The 15,192-nt window shown below is 41.6% G+C and overlaps 1 protein-coding gene across 2 annotated transcripts in view; it reads right to left on the bottom strand.

Moving 5' to 3' along the window:
* LOC136877394 (ABC transporter G family member 23) overlaps window positions 1-14,942 on the bottom strand; it is a 245,551-nt gene extending 230,609 nt beyond the window's left edge. The window contains exon 1 of one of the 2 annotated variants that reach the window (XM_067151398.2): window positions 14,830-14,942. The gene's annotated coding sequence lies outside the window, so the exon portion shown is untranslated. The remainder of the gene's footprint in view (window positions 1-14,829) is intronic. The other variant, XM_068228629.1, reaches the window with a different exon arrangement.
* Between the last annotated feature and the right edge of the window lie 250 nt (window positions 14,943-15,192).

Below are 15,192 nucleotides of genomic sequence, written 5' to 3'. Positions count from 1 at the left end.
GGAAGGTTGGTATGAAAATAGACGCGAATTAATGAATTAATTTCAGGCACCACGGAAACTTACCAGATTCTTATATCTCAAAGATCCCTAAAAATATCGAAGATTCCAAAACGTCCTGAGGGGATTAAGATAGGGGAAAGGTGAATACGAAAGCAGAACAGTAAAAGTACGCAAGTGTACGGTGTAATGCATTTGTGGATTTAAAAGTTTTCTGTAAGTCCAGAATTAATTTTTAAAATCGAATCCTAAAAAAGTATTGAGGAAAATATCCAGGTGTAATTGATCGATAAAAGAAATTCTACTGAAGTGACCCCGTTCGTTGGTAGGAGAAGAGAATGCCCGCTACACATACAATAAAGATAACCCGGGTACGAGGTTTAAGATCCACCGAATCCATGAAATTAGAAACAAATCACTGGTACTGTTATTTAAACTAATACAAATGTAAAATAAGTCTATAGGAAAAAAGATATATTTTATAGACATATCATGCTCTTTAATGTGAATGACCCAGTGTACCTGATTAACCTCTCTATTAAGGATGTTCTGCAATTCGGTTCACTTCATACAATTAGCGTTCATTTATCTTAAAACTCGTTGCAATTTTGTGCGTATTGAGATATTTTCAACCGAAAAAAAAATCAAATGGTATCGTAACGGCACCTTAATACTAGATATCGAGTCCAAAGATAGGCATCCAGCAAGTGGAGAAATTATCTCCCCTAGTGCACTATCATACACTGTGCTTTAAAGGAAGCTTGCAATGGAAACAACAACGCACCAGCCAGCTTCTTAGGAAGGTGTAGAATTCCAGTTGCTAAACTCTGGAAATACGCTGGATTTTGAGGCTGAGCAGCCCGTATACTAACACTTTCTTCTTAAAACACCAAGGTCTGCCGACAATCCACGAGTGTTAATATTCTTCGAACACTCTGAGCTGTATTTTGTTCCAGGACAATCATATCTTCAAGGCTAGCATCTCCATTGCAAAATCATCTGAATCAATTTTATAGTATTATAATACTAACGAGACCTGACATATGATTGATTGATGAATTCACATTAAATACTTTTCTTCAGGAGATTCAAAAGAACCGGGCGAGTCGGCCATGCGGTTAGGGGCGCGCAGATGTGAGCTTGCATCCGGGAGATACTGGGTTCGAACCTAAAGCAAATTGTAAATAAAAAATAATAAAGTCCCTGAATTTCATCGACGCACATTTTCGAAGCCTTCTACTGCTCGTAAATTCAGGACTCTGTTACATACAGTGGTTTATTTAATTGTTACTCTTAAAGCTAAATGAACCCCTCATCTGTGTCTTCTTAGATGTGGGAGTTTCCTTTCTAAACTTCTTTATTTCCCGAGCACAGTGGATTCAACGTTCTGCCGGACAAACTATTTCGGCTACACAGTCTCCGTTTATCCCAGCCCAAAATACAACTTCGTAGTCGAACAGTAAGTTTACTTCATGGTAGAATTACAGAACCATTCTGAGGTCTTAAAACACTGGAGTTCAAAGAAATTATACTGTTAGAAAATATTTATACAGCAAGAAACTAAATGAAGGAAATATCCCGAGGTCAAACCGGGTTCCAGAGGTTGAGAAACACTCGTTTATAATGAAAACCAGAACCTGTTTCTAGTTTTGAAAGATGTTCGATTATTATCCACGAGTTCTCAGACCTGTCATTTCAATGCTGTTAAGCATTTCTTATTATGCTAATTCCTTCACCTTTACTTCCGAATACACTCCTTGTGTACGTGAATCAACACGTTGAATTTGTCTTATAAGTGGGAGTTTGTGAAATCTGGCAGATATAAATAATAATAATAATAATAATAATAATAATAATAATAATAATAATAATAATAATAATAATAATAATAATAATATAAATGTTCATTATAAGCTGCTATGTCATTCAGCGCTTAGTTTACAAGTCACTATGACTTAACTAACCACCTTTACAATCCTCTGTTTATAACTAGCTCTGTGGCCTCATTTACTACTACTACCACCGCTTTTCCCACATCAGTGGGGGTCACGGGTGCGAACAGTGTCGCACATATTAGTTGGGTCATATTTTACGGCCGGATGCCCTTCCTGACGCCAACCGTATATGGAGGGATGTTATCACTATTGTGTGCTTCTGTGGCGTGTTGTCTGAATGTGAAGATGAAAGTGTTAGGGCAAACACAAACACCCAGTCCCCGAGCCAGAAGAATCAATCAGACGCGATTAAAGTCCCCGAGCAGGTCGGGAATCGAACCCGGGACCCTCTGAACCAAAGGCCTGAACACTGACCACTCAGCCAAGGAATCGATTATTATTATTATTATTATTATTATTATTATTATTATTATTATTATTATTATTATTATTATTATTATTCGATCCGGGTCCTTAGATCTAGCAGCTCTGAATAGTTCACTGCAACTACAATTAAACCAATTTTTAAGGTTGTCCATCCAAGAAGTTCGTCTTCTACCGCGGCTCCTCTTTTTCATCAATCTTTCCTTCAATGATTGTTCGCAAAAGACTATCATTCTGCTCACATTATACAGAATGTGCCATAATTAATATCGCAAATTGTACGCGCACTTTTTAGTGATATATTTTTGTACTCTGTTGAGGAGTAAGAAGGGAGGACTGTCGGTTCCGGTAATACTGCCAACTGAATGGAAATGGAATCTGAATTGAATCGATAATATGATCGATCGATATGAATTTTCTAAACCTTTATTATCTTACGCCAACAACTGTGTCTCGCACACAACATATATAATACTATATAACATTTTCCGATGCGAAACGTGTTCCTACCATGAATTCTATAACTTGGCTTTGCTGTGTAAACAACAACAGTACGAGTAGTTAAAGTGTACGCCAGATGTCGCACAGCGATCATAAGCAATTCTTAGTTTGTGTTTCAAAGGTTGCCAATACGAATCTCGAAGATAACCGAAGTCGACCGATTCAGCACTAGGGTTTAAATCTATCGCTAAAAAGTGAGCAGATAATACATAAACGATACTAGAAGCAAAATAAGTCTTAGTGAACATGGCTCTGCAAACGAATCGTTTGCGAGATAACATAGAATTTGTGGTTACCTGCCACCACTGACTTCATTGTGTCTAAGCGTCATCCTAGTTAGGAGAAAGTATCAATACAACATTATGGAGAGTTAATAGATAATTTGGTAGAAGTACAGTTGTTTTTTTAATGAATAAGGAAACAGTCTTACTTAGTATGTTACAGTTAGATGTTACAGTGACTGTGCAGTGTATTCACTTGCTACTGAACTATCCTGAGCCCGATCAACTGTCACTCCCGTACAGTAAAATCGGTCTGAAAATAGACCGGGTGTGAAGATTATTTCGTCTGGAAGATGATCGCAACTGCGACCTCACAGCATTAGCATCGCTGTATCTAGATGCAATTTCACTTACTGTACTTCCATCCTTAGTACTTAACATTTTGATATACTTGTTCAAGTTTTGTATTCCCGACCCGACATTTAATCCTCGTAGGTTTCCTCCCCACTGGTATCGCTTTAGTCTTGAAAATGATCATTTTCGTATCATACTCATTGCACCTGTTTTAAAGTTCCACGATATCACATTGCAGGCTTTCAGCACAGACCAAACTGCTTACTACATGTTCACCTAACTACATCGCTCCCTGCAATTTTACACCTTCAAATTAATGATCCATATAATCTATGAACAGCACAGGTGAAATATTACAGCCTTGTATAAGCCCTGTAACTATCTTGACCAAATAATTCATTCTACCATTAAATCTGATCGTGGCCCAATTGTCAGCACAAATGCCTTGATTGTAACCCGTTTATGCGCTAAGCCTGTTTTAGTTATTCGTATGTAGGATTAAGTAACTCTTACTGTCATCATCGGTAGCCCGGGTTCGATTTCCGGTGCTGCCAGAGATTTAGGACTGGCAAAAGGGTTGGTATGTGGCTAACATGGTACACACAGCTCGCCTCCATTCGGGGTGTGCCAGAACAGGCTTACAACATTTCGGGACGAGGACACGAGTTTACCATTTCACTACCATCAGTTTCCTCCTCCCGAAGAACTTGGTTGTTGGTGAATTCTACAGAAAGGTTTCCATTTCCATTAATATTTTTCAAAATATTCCTCCCATCTGTCCAGGGATTCCTTGTAATCAATAATGATTTCACCTGAACTGCCCATTCATTTCCTTTCTCTCTCTCTCTCTCTCTCTCTCTCTCTCTCTGTGATTCCTTATGGCAGTTCAGAAAGGTTTCGCTGCCACTTAGCCAATCCTTTCCATGTTATTACAAAAGTATTCCCACGATTTCTTCTTGGACTGTGCAATAATTTGCTTCGCTCTGAATCTTTCACCTACGCTCTTGTTTGGAGCCACTTTTGATACCCCTGCTTTTTATGTTTATAAAACCAAACCAAACCCCGTGACGCAACAGCCCCAAAGGGCCATGGTCTACCAAGCGACCGCTGCTCAGCCCCAAGGCCTGCAGATTACGTGTCGTCGTGTGGTCAGCACGCCGAATCCTCTTGCCGTTATTCTTGGCTTTCTAGACAGGCGTCACCATCTCACCGTCAGATAGATCCTCAGTTGTAATCACGTAGGCTGAGTGGACCTCGAACCAGCCATCAGATCAAGGTAAAAATCCCTCACCTGGCCGGGAATCGAACCCGCGGCCTCCGGGTAAGATGCAGACACGCTATTTCTACACCGCGGGGCCGGTATTTTACGTTTATAAGCTTCATAATTCCACCAGAATGTTCGCTTTTCACCATTTTAAGACACAACCATTCCTAGGCATTCCCTTGCTTTTTGTACTACAGCGTTTCGTGCTAACCATCTATTGTTTGCAACTTTTCACTATGCAAATTGACTAATTCGGCCTGATTTCTTCGTCCTCCTCTATTCTTATTCTTCTGCATACAGTCTTCACTTTCTCTGTCCTAGGCCTAGTGATACATAGTTCACAGCAAATCAAATAAGGGTCTGTATCATCGAAAAAAAAAAATCACCGGAATGCTGGCACATTCCTGTCAGATTGACTAAATTCAAGATCGGTTCTATTACGTATCTTCTGCAGTTATCCCACCGCACCTTATGCCCTTCCCCTTTCGATACCTATTAAAAACACCTTACAATATTGTATCGATTCCTTGTTATCTCCACTCACCTGAACATCATTAACTCCTAATACGTCTAGACACATCCTCTTTGCTACCTCGTCCATCTTCTATAAACCCGATTAATACTGATAGCTTCCCATCGAATTCCATTTCTCTCACTAAGTTGTTTCCAAGTAGTCCCTAGTCTGTCAAATGGAAGTTTGACCCCGTCATTTTCATAGGTCCGAGGCTTACTTAAAACATTCTGAACATGCTTGGTAAATTTTCAGTAAAGTAGAATTAATACAGTATTTATTGCAGCTAACTGTCATATACAACGAATAAACAAATTGCATACATATAACACGTATTGCGAAGTTAGTCACTATAGCAATGCGTAAGGAAAGTCAGTATTTCTTAACAGTCGGACACATGACAATTCACGAAGGCATGAAGCTGAATCATTCAGTGCAGTGAAGTAGAAATTGTCCCTGCAGTATTTACACACAGCCCAGTGAGAATCTCTTCTTTATAGGGTTAGCACAAGGAGGGCTCACAGGTAGAGAACTCAAGGTGGTGGGTTTAATACCAACTCAGTCCAGTGGTAATGGAGGGTACTGAAATACGCGGGCCTTGCGTCAGTAGGTATACTAGGACACACAACTCCTGCAGGACAACATTTCCGGGATATCGGCTTCTCCGAAGAAAACGTAAATATAGTTAGTGGAACGCAAAACTAGTAACAGCCTTATTTCCTAACCGATTCCCTTGATCAAATCTTGTTTTCTTTTAACCCCAACGAGGCCTCCACGCCCTTTCCAGTTTTCTGATTGAGTTAAGGTTGTGTGATTATCTAGTTCTACATTTCATTAACACAATAACGCTGAGACGTATAGCTCAGACAGTACTGAACCTTACAGCTCAGGCAGTACTGAGCTGGCCTTCTGAGCCCACGTTGGTGGGATAGATCCCGGCTCACAATAGTATTTGGAGGTTATCAAATATGCTAGCCTCATGCTCGTAAATTTATGAGTACGTATACTAAATCCCATGGGACAAAATTCCGGCACCTTGATGTCTCTGAAAGCCGTCAAAGTAGTTAAAGACGCGTAAAGCCAATAATAGTAAGATTATTCATTATATCATAATGCCCATTACATCTACTGGTGTGAGAAGAGAGTTCGTATTTAGTATTAAGTTTGTAGTGAGGCATGCCATTACGGAGCAGAGCTTCCGTGGCTCAGGCGGCAGCACGCCGGCCTCTCTCCGCTGGGTTCCGTGGTTCAAATCCCGTCATTCGATGTGGGATTTGTGATGGACAAATCCAAGCGGGACATGTTTTTCTCCGGGTACTCCGGTTTTCCCCGTCATCTTTCATTCCAGCAACACTTTCCAATATAATTTCACCTGTCAGACATTAACCATTGCCCCAGAGGAGTGCTTACGGCCTTCGCCAACCGGCACAATTTCTATCCTAGAGGGGGGCTTCATCCATTTTATTCCTGACCCGGTCGCATGACTGGAAACACGCTGTGGATTTTCATTTACATTCCATTACGGAAATGCAGTACTTCGCCAGCGTTACCATCGATGTCTGGAGTGGTCGAACGTGTCCGACAGTCAATGAGGTGGCGTGCATTCAGGCGCATGGTGGTTATTTTGAGGACTTCTTGTACTGTCGCTGCTGGTACATCAACATGGCGACAGCTACTTGACATGGTATGTGCCAGGTAAGGTTATTTACCAATACGTCCCGTACTAAGTTGGGAAATCTAACTAAAACGATCGACCTTAGGGACCTTTTGTGTTTTTTGGCGTGTGCTATTCACCGCCCACGCCCCGATTACTTCCAATGCAGGCCACCTGGTGCCCATGATCGTTAAGGCGTGTAGTTTTTATGGTTTAAACGCCGTGTTTAGCCGGTTCGAGTCCCACAGGTGGAAAAAAAACCCTGACCATTAGAATGTCAGCCGGCAGGTTAGGGGAGGTGGTGGTATACAATTTCTAATTTCTAGATTGCGTGCCAAAAGCCTGCATTCACTTCGAAACCTCTCCGCAGTTTTTCATAAGGAGTGAATGCATATGATGCTGTAGATGGTGATTCGTCCGGCGGATGGGGACGTAAAGCCTTGAACAAACTTCTTGGTGTTATAAGACAGGAGTAGGCTACGTGCAGACACTGGGTTTCACCTTCTCCTTACCTCATTATCACCATCACACATCCGGACGTGCAGGTTGCCCAGCTGAGCCGAACATGTCCTCGGACACTCCCGGAACTAAAAGCCATACGAACGCGCCGTATATTCGTCCATGCTATTAATACAACATACTTCATTCACACAGACCGTGAACCTACCGAATACTTGCTCATAATAACTTAATTTGTCATAATGTGAATATCCTAGGTGATAACAAGACGCGCTAAGCGATGTTATGATCTTTTAATTGACCATATTATCAAGTTTAATTGTAATCGATGCCTTCAATGCACCAAGTTCCATCGAAAACTTCAGCAAACATTATTTTACGTAAGAAAGACCATTACCATTAAGATATCTTAGTTGATCATCGTACAAAGTTCACTACAATCGGTCTGATTCAACCCTAACGACTCCCTTGTAAAGTGGAATAGAGTAGTTAACTCTATACCCCGCCAGGAATTAAGTTGGCAGTCAAAAGGAATCCCAGAGTAGAAGAGGAATGAAACAAGGTTGTCCACCATCCCCATATGTTAATATAATAAAGTTATCAAGGAGTTTAAACATGAAAAGTCCGGGAAAAAATACATACAATAATACCTGCAGATGATATTGCTGTGGTGTCAGAATCAGAAAGGGATATGAGTGCAACATAAAGACTGTGACACTCGTATTAATTAAATGCGGCCTCAAATTTAGTACTTAGAAAACAAAGGCTTAAATCTGGACGTCGAATACTATTGTATGGGTGTGTTTCGAAGGAATGAAGACATGCTATGTGTTACTAGGCTAAGCGAATGTCGATTCAATGGGTTGGCTCTTTTGAACATTCACAGAGACATAATTGTAAAACCAACAGATCTCTTGAATCAAAAGTTGGATTTTAGATTGTAATCTGAACACACCATTCGCTGTAAAACTGTTGACCTTGATCATATTGTTCTTGTTCTGTATTTTAATGTAAAATTTAATAATAATAATAATAATAATAATAATAATAATAATAATAATAATAATAATGTTATTGGCTTTACGTCCCACTAACTACACTTTTAGGTCTTCGGAGACGCCGAGGTATCGGAATTTTGTCATACAGGAGATCTTTTACGTGCTCGTAAATCTACTGACTCGAGGTTGACGTATTTGAGCACCTTCAAATACCACCGGACTGAGCCAGGATCGAACCTGCCATGCTGGGGTCAGAAGGCCAGCGCTTCAACCATCTGAGCCACTCAGCCCGGCTAATGTAAAATTTATACTGTACCGGTACTGCAATCTGAATTATTTTTGTTTTGCTACGTCTTATGGCGACGATGGGATAGGAAAGGGCTAGGACCGGGAAGGAAGTGGCCGTGGCCTAAGTTAAGGTACAGCCCCCAGCATTTGCCTGGTGTGAAAATGGGAAACCACGGAAAACCATCTTCAGGGCTGCCGACAGTGGGGTTCGAACCCGCTATCTCCCGAATGCAAGCTCACAGCTGTGCGCCCCTATCCGCACGGCCAACTCGCCCGGTAATCTGAATATCAATATAATTTACTTGTATTAGTATCTTTATGACATGCGTCCGACTCGTTGGCTGAATGGTCAGCGCACTGACCTTTGATTCAGAGGGTTCCGGGATCGATTCCCGGCTGGGTCGGGGATTTTAATCACTTCTGATTAATTCTTATGGCTCGGGGACTGGGTAGTTGCGTCCGTCCCAACACTATCCTCTTCATCTTCAGGCAACATACCACGCTACCAACCACCATAGAAACACGCAATAGTGATTCCATCCCTCCAGATAGGGTTGGCGTTAGGAAGGGCATCCAGATGTAAAACAGGGTCAAATCCACATGCGTGACGCAATTCGCACTCGAGACCCCACAGGTGTGGGAAAAGCAGTGGAAAAGAAGAAGTGTCTTCATGACATGCATACGCGCTCCACACACGCACCTATCATATTGTAAGTATAACCCCCCTCCCAACCGAGCGAGGGGGGGCCCTATCGGTCTATCCTGGCTACATTACTAGGTATAGTATGTGCAAAGAGAATTCGGCGATAAACAATGATAAGTGATCATATAACAGTTCAGCCTTATGGCCTCCGCCGCACTCCTTACCGTATTGGCTCTTACGATAGCTTACAATGAAAACATGCTATGTGATACTAGGCTATAGTCAGGGACGTAGCCAATGGGGTGTTACTAAGGGGTCAGAACCTCCACTCCCATGGAACTGTCAATTCTACCTGCCTTAAAGGTAAAAAAACCCAAAAAAAAACAAAAATAAACGCACTCAGCAGTTTCTTCTTGCTTTACGGTAAAGTTAGAAATCAACTATCGTAAGTGACGTTTCTCCGAGGTCCAGAATTAGTAAGCAAGAAACCGAGCGAGTTTTCTGCGTTGTTCCGGTCATGTTACTGTTACCTTGCATTCAGGAGATTCTGGGTTCGAATCTAGTAATCGGTAGCCCTTAAGATGGTTTTACATTTTCACACCAGGCAAATTATGGGGCTGTACTTGATTGTTATGGCAATGTGTCCACATTTTTTGAAGCTGAAAACGGGACACTTACTGAGACATTTGCAGCTCCAGCTTATGTATAGTCACTCAAGAAGAGAATGAGTGTAAATTTTACTAAGAGTAATATTTTGTCAGAATTCATGTTATTTATTATTAAAATATAATTCACCTCCCATGTAGATATAGATCCTCTGGATACCCGCAACGAACAATAGAGCAAATAGGTTCAATTATTGTTTCTGAGAAACTTGTACCTGCGCGAAACCTGTACAATACCATGCGCTCAGAATGACTACATTTACTTTTTTACTAGTGTATGCAGATCGAATAACCACAGGTCTGTTTATCTTTTTTTTTTTTTACAATTTGTTTTACGTCGCACCAACATCTTATGACGACGATGGGAGAGGAAAGGCCTAGGAGTGGAAAGGAAGCAGCCGTGGCCTTAATTAAGGTACAGCATGGTGTGAAAATGGGAAACCACGGAAGACCATCTTCAGAGCTGCCGACAGTGGGGTCGAACCTACTATCTCCCGGATGGAGCTCACAGCTGCGTGACCCTAACCGCAAGACCAACTAGCCCGGTGTTTGTGTATTTATTGTAAACGTAACACAAGTTGCCTTTCATAACAGAACGGGACAACAAATAGGTGTTCTAACAACGCCTGTCGGGTTACAAGGACAACAAGTTAAAAAATATTACTGTTCTCTTAAAAATGGGACGTTCGGTCACTAATTACAGCCATGCCAATTACATCCTATTCCTATCCCTTCGTCAGCGGAAACCTTTCCGTGTTAGTGCGACGTTAAATCACCAGCAAAAATAAGAAAGGAAAACAAAATGCGCCATATTAAACTCGGAAACTTCAAAATCAGTGAAATGGATCAGTTTTGCTATTTAACGAGTTTGGTTACAAGCGATAACAGGAGCACAGCAGAATAAGATGATGACTATGCTAGCAAAGGAAGCTTTTTTTAAAAATCAAGGGCATTTATTGACTTGCTTTCCGGCTTCATCGTTAAATGCTTAGCGCGCTGGCCTTTGGTCCAAGAGGTCCCGGGTTATATTCTCGGTCGGTTCGGGTATTTTAAACTTCTTTGGTTAACTCCGATGGCTCGAAGACTGTGTGTGTGCACCAGTCTTCACCATTAGAATTCATCATAGGTCTCCATCCTTACAGATGCGTAAGTCGCTTATAGGCGTCATCTCGAAAGCCTGTACCAGGCCTCCGCGGAGGCCACACGTCATTATAATAATTATACAGGGTGAAGCGTAATTCGCGCACTCGGGCGTCGCAGCGCGACTCCTCACATGCCAGCAATAAAAAAAATGTCTCTTACAAAATTTCGTCTTGCGAGTATATCCGGCAGAAAAACGACGTTGAAAAGTAACAATCTGGCAACGCTGTAACCACATGCAGGGTAACTACCTCTGTCAGCAGAAGTTAGTCGTACTGTACAGTTGGTGCAGTGGATAGAGTTTTGGGTTAGCATGCAGGAGGTCGAGTGTTCGATCCTGGTTTGAGGCGTATGTTTTTTATTTCGTAAATGTAGTCCAGTCCGCCTCTGTGGTGTAGTGGTTAGCGTGATTAGCTGCCACCCCCGGAGGCCCGGGTTCGATTCCCGGCTCTGCCACGAAATTTGAAAAGTGGTACGAGGGCTGGAACGGGGTCCACTCAGCCTCGGGAGGTCAACTGAGTAGAGGTGGGTTCGATTCCCACCTCAGCCATCCTGGAAGTGGTTTTCCGTGGTTTCCCACTTCTCCTCCAGGCGAATGCCGGGATGGTACCTAACGGCCGCTTCCTTCCCTCTTCCTTGCCTATCCCTGCCAATCTTCCCATCCCTCCACAAGGCCCCTGTTCAGCATAGCAGGTGAGGCCGCCTGGGCGAGGTACTGGTCATACTCCCCAGTTGTATCCCCGACCAAGAGTCTGAAGCTCCAGGACACTGCCCTTGAGGCGGTAGAGGTGGGATTCCTCGCTAACCTGGAGGGTAAACAGATGATGATGATGATGAAATGTAGTCCAGGTGGTATGGTACCTGGCATCTTAATCGTCAACAGCGATTGCAGTGGGTCTTCTAGAAACCATTTGCACTTACATACTACGATCCTAGAAATGGATGAACAATCGTTTTCATTTGTCAGCTTTGAAAGGCGCCCTTTCCACGTCGTGGGCGTGAATTTATTCGCACCACTTCATCTACTAGATGTGAAACCTGTTTTCTTTGTACCCTCCTCCAATGATCATTTCGTTAGGGCCTTACGTTACCAGTAGGCCTAGCAACGTGATCTGCGAATAATGTCCAAACTCGGTTACAATTTGTATGTGTTATCATCATGGTTCCAATAATTCTGCCTTTCAACATTGCGTCTGGTAACCGCATGCTGTTTAGTACGTATCTCAATGCATTATTATTATTATTATTATTATTATTATTATTACTACTACTATTATTATGATGTTGTAAATGTAGGATACATATGACCTCAGAAACGGTGTCTTACTGTATTACAGTAGGTAATGTCAGATGGAAATTAGCAAATAAAAAATGCGCCTCAACCCAGGATCGAACCGTCGACCTCCTGCATGCCAACCAAAAACTCTACCCACTGCACTAACTGTACGGCACGACTAATATGTGCTGACAGAGGTAGTTACTCTACATGTGGTTACAGTGTTGCCAGATTGCCACACTTCAACGTCCTTTTTCTGCCGGATATACTCGCAGGACGAAGTTTTGTGAGAGACATTTTTTTATTGCTGGCATGTGAGGAGTCGCGCTGCGACGCCCGAGTGCGCGAATTACGCTTCACCCTGTATACTGACGAGCTGTCATACAATTTTAAAATAAGGGACACTACTGCCGAATATTTTACTTGGGGTGTAGTTTTGTATGGAAGAAAGACCTACACCGTTAAACGGAATGTGGATTAGCACGTTGTGGATGATAAAGAAATCAAATGGGGAAGTTTCGAATATGATTGCGGAAAGAAGGGCATTCATCAATATTTTTAAAAAAAGGGGAAAATTGTAGGCGATATAATCAGAAATAAAACTTTCCCACAGAACATCACTGAAGGAAAATGTGGTAAAAGACCTAGGGAAAAATATTTTCAAGATATTAACGAAGTTACGGAAACTCCAAATTATGTATAAATTAAGAGTTCAGCAAAGTCTGAAGAAGAATCGTTAGCGGTTGATGCTGATGAACTGAACTCTTACTTATTTCTGGGGCAGGCTGAGTGAAGCTCAGGCAACGTGTCACTGCAAAAGTTAAGATCTTTATTTCCTTATGGGAAATCGAAATGATGTCCTTCCGTATGAATCAAGCACATCTTTGTTGCCTCGAATAAACAAATTCATATTACGAATTATAAAAATTATGTATCAGGACAGGATGGAATAAAATTGGGAAGTCTTCGTTGTCTATAGTGAAAATTGTATTTTACAGTATTTCAATGGCCAAGACAAATCGTCCGCCTTTCAAATGTCCAGTTTAGATGTGCTTGTTCGCATCTTACGGAATACTAGTTCGGCTTCTCGGTTGAATGGGCATTATCGTGATCTCCGGTTGAGAGGGCACTGGGTTCTATTCCCGGCCGGATCGGTGTTTTAACTGCGTCTGGTTAATTCCTACGGCTTTGGGACAGAAGGTTTGTGTTTGTTTTAGTAGATACATCTTCATCCACATACAACACATTGCACTACCACGCAATGGCGAATACATCCCTCCACAATAGGTTGGCGTCTAGAAAGACGTCCAACCGTAAAACTGAGCTTAATTCACAAATAGTGCCTACTACAAGTAACTCGGGGAAAGGCTAATAATAATAATAATAATAATAATAATAATAATAATAATAATAATAATAATACTAGGAAAGTTTATGATCTAATTAAGTAACTTACAAGCAAATGTGCCCGAAAAACTAGCTAAATATGACCTAAACAGGTAAAATATGACTTAAGCATTTTACGGATAGGTAGCAAAAAAAGTATAATTAACATTAACCGTGAAGAAATGCGATCAGCGATAATACAATACACATTTAATCATGCGAACTGACAAAGCTGACAGGTACGTTAAAAGTTTATTCATTCAATCAGTATCATAGACCTCAGAGGCAGTTATTACTGTTTTCCTAAAAAAAACAAGGAAAATAACACCCGGAGAATCTGTCGGCGTACGTTCGTACAGCATTTCTTTCTCGGAATCACGTGTCCTAAACCTGCTACCAATCTGTTTCGGGAAAAGAAAGGAAAATACGTCTACTACAGTAGGCTATTTTGAAATCCTGGGTTTGAAACTCGACGCAGATAATATGTACCTTATTTGAAACGCCGCCGCAATTTAAACAAATTTTTCACAATTTGCTTTACGTCGCACCGACACAGATAGCTCTTATGTCGACGATGGCATAGGAAAGGCGTAGGGGTGGGAAGGAAGCGGCCGTGGCCTTAATTAAGGTACATCCCCAGAATTTTTCTGGTGTGGAAATGGGAAACCACGGAAAACCATCTGCAGGGCTGCCGACAGTGCTGTTCGAACCCACTACCTCCCGGATGCAAGCTCACAGCTGCGCGGCCCTAACCTCATGGCCAGCTCTCCCGGTAATTTAAACAAAAGTGCGGAAGATATAACCAAATATGACCTTATATCCCTAAAATGAGCAAAATATGACCAAAACAATAAACATGGCCGAAATATGCATTTATATGCAACATACACTTGCTTTAAACGGTTCACAGTTCTTTTTCAGATTTCGGGTGTAATTAACTCAACATCCGAACCTTAATTGTTGTTGTAGAATATTAGGTCTGTAGACAGAAAGCTGTAATATTTTATTCGAATTTCTCGGCTTGTGTCTTGAATGAAGCAAATAAATCATTGCCTAAATTTTTCTTTAAGTATACAGTCGATATTACGTCATGAACGTAAGTACTCCTCAGTGGAATAACAATAAGAATGGAAGCGTTATTTCATTTCACTCACCTGCTATGTAATCCAAGTGCAAGTAGAAATGGACCCTTCACACTCACTGCTGATGGCTATCTGCTCTGCTCCACCTGCGTCTTCACACACAGAGACCACTAGCACTACTGAGTGTTGCGCGGGTCGCTGTGTGCCGGGACGACTCGCGAGGTGGGGAGTGTGCGAATGTAAACATTCACCTCTCACACGTGCTGGGAACATATCCTGCTCAACCTCATTCCTTAGTAACTGTAGAATATTTTGTCAACTCTAATTATAGCCAATTTGATTAAATTCTACGTTCTTCAAGCCTCGTCCAATTTCTATTCAATCTTACTGATTACAAAAGTATCCTTCGCATAAACACCTGTTCCGGTGATTTTC

This window comes from Anabrus simplex, chromosome 7, assembly GCF_040414725.1.
Source record: "Anabrus simplex isolate iqAnaSimp1 chromosome 7, ASM4041472v1, whole genome shotgun sequence".
Taxonomy (NCBI): Eukaryota; Metazoa; Arthropoda; class Insecta; order Orthoptera; family Tettigoniidae; genus Anabrus; species Anabrus simplex.
The sequence above is the reverse complement of the archived record's forward strand: the minus strand, read 5'-3'. Positions and strand labels throughout refer to the sequence as shown.